The sequence below is a fragment of the Austrofundulus limnaeus genome, unplaced genomic scaffold, assembly GCF_001266775.1.
Source record: "Austrofundulus limnaeus strain Quisiro unplaced genomic scaffold, Austrofundulus_limnaeus-1.0 Scaffold161, whole genome shotgun sequence".
Classification (NCBI taxonomy): Eukaryota; Metazoa; Chordata; class Actinopteri; order Cyprinodontiformes; family Rivulidae; genus Austrofundulus; species Austrofundulus limnaeus.
In genome coordinates this window covers 246,627-248,780 of record NW_013952563.1, presented here as the reverse complement: position 1 = coordinate 248,780, position 2,154 = coordinate 246,627, and positions in this window count along the sequence as shown.

Sequence of the window (2,154 nt, the reverse complement as noted above, 5' to 3'; positions counted from 1 at the left end):
TAATGTGACAAAATATGGAAAAGTTCAAGGGGTATGAATACTTTTGCAAACCACTGTATATATATATATATATATATAATATAAACTGTTGTGTGTACATGCCTTTGACTAAATATGCGCTACAACGCGCTCATCTTTTATTCAGAATCAGCTTCTTATCACTGGCAACRACGCGGCKTTCCTCATTTCCCTCATTCCCGCAGCTTCACGGTGCTTWAAACAGTCGGATGCTGAGCTTCTACAGAGCTCATTAGTGATGCAAAGACTGCAGCGAAACGAGACGAGTCATTGGATAAATGCAGGCTTTGTCCCGCCCATCGGACGCTGAGCGTCTCTGGAGGTCTATGGAGGAGGGCACTGGCTCAGACGCTCAGGTTGTGCATGATGATTGGATGATCTGTCGGAGGCTGAATCCCTTTTTGATTGACAGCGAAATGAGCGAATCAGAGATCTTTGGGTGTAAACRTTCCGTGAGAGCAGTTTTTACTTTCGTTTCTGTTCTGAGTTGAATCGGAGACTTTATTAATCCTTTTAGCAGCATTTTCTTTGTTAAAAACGACTAGCRACAAATCAAGTTTTTATTTCTGGTGGGTTTTATTGTATCTGCTTGTGTTTGGAGACTGTTGGCTTCCTTTTACTAATTGGCGTTATACAATTGATGGGGAATGTTTTTTTTTTCAGTGTCCAWCAATGACTTTCAATGTGAATTGAAATGAATTGAACTTAATTTATTGAAAATCAGAGAATGCATCTGATAAAGGTCTTATCTCAGCTGCCATTTTGTGATTATTCTGTTTTATGTTTTTGCTTTAAAAAATGACCACAGTTGGAACTGAAAACGTTTGCTCAACCAAAATTCWGCAGTTAATAAAATTGGAACAGAGGATTTAAGTACAAATATGTGCAGACGATGATAATCGAGAGCAAGGGGCTTTGTGGTGCTTCTGTTTTTTTGATTGAGTCACAAACTCTTGTTTCTTGAATTTTACACATTCAAAACATTAATCAGAGTTCCCAAAGGCAGCGGCACGGTGGCTCACTTGGTAGAGCTGATRCYTCTCAGCAAGAAAGTCACCAGATCAAATTCCGGCCTGGGGTCCTTTCTGGGTAAAGTTTGCATGTTCCCTCTGTGCATGCATGTGTTTTCTCCGGGTACTCTGGCTTCCTCCCACAGACCAAAAACATGACTGTTAGGTGGTAATTCTAAAGTTTTTCTCTATCTGTGGTCCTGTCATGGACCTGTGACCTGTCCAGGGTGTACTCCACTCCCCATAAAGCAACTGCTGGATATGGGCACCAGTGACCTTGAAAGGAAGAAGTGTGTAAAGATAATGGTTGGATGGAGTTAAGGGTGTTTCGAACCAATCTCAATTTTATTATGGTTGTCTTCAACCTGTCTCAAAATCACTTTATATGTAATTTGACCTGCCTCAAGTCCATTATGAGCGCTCACACAGAACGTTTTATTTGTGTTGTGTTTTGTATTTATGTTTATTGTGGAAGTAGAACTTCTTCTGTGTTTTTAGGGGAAATTTACGACTCTGTGCATTTACTTTTACTTAAGTACTTCTGTTCTGAATAAAAGCCTGGTGCATGAAAACACTCGTCACGAATGGAGTGAAAATCTTGGTGTAGAGTAAAATGTGAATGTTGGTGGGGGYTGCTTGTGAGTGTGTGTCACTTTCTGTGTGTATGGGTGGGGGTCTCTGTGTGTTTGTGGTGGCGGGGGTGATTTAAATATCTAAAAGTTCARGGAAATGTGAGTATTCTTTAGTTGCTGAGGCYATCAGAAAATTGTTTGTGTTAAATGGGGTGGAGGCAGGATTTGCTGYTTATTTCTGAAAACAAGCTTTAATTTTTTATTGTAATAATTTTTTCACTGACACTATGGTGTTCTTTAAAACCTATACAATGTGAAACCTGGTTGTGCATAATAATGTTGAACATTGCTTTTTTATTCTAAAGAATACTGTTATCATTGGGAGGTTTCTTTTCAAYAATATTCAAATCATATTGTAACAAKTGATGGCTTGAACATTCTGCTGCTGACTTTTATTTGCATCGACTATTTAGAACTTGACTCATTCACACTATCCATTTCCTCACCATGTTTTTATTTTTATTTTTTTTGGACTACTGACATTGTATTATTTA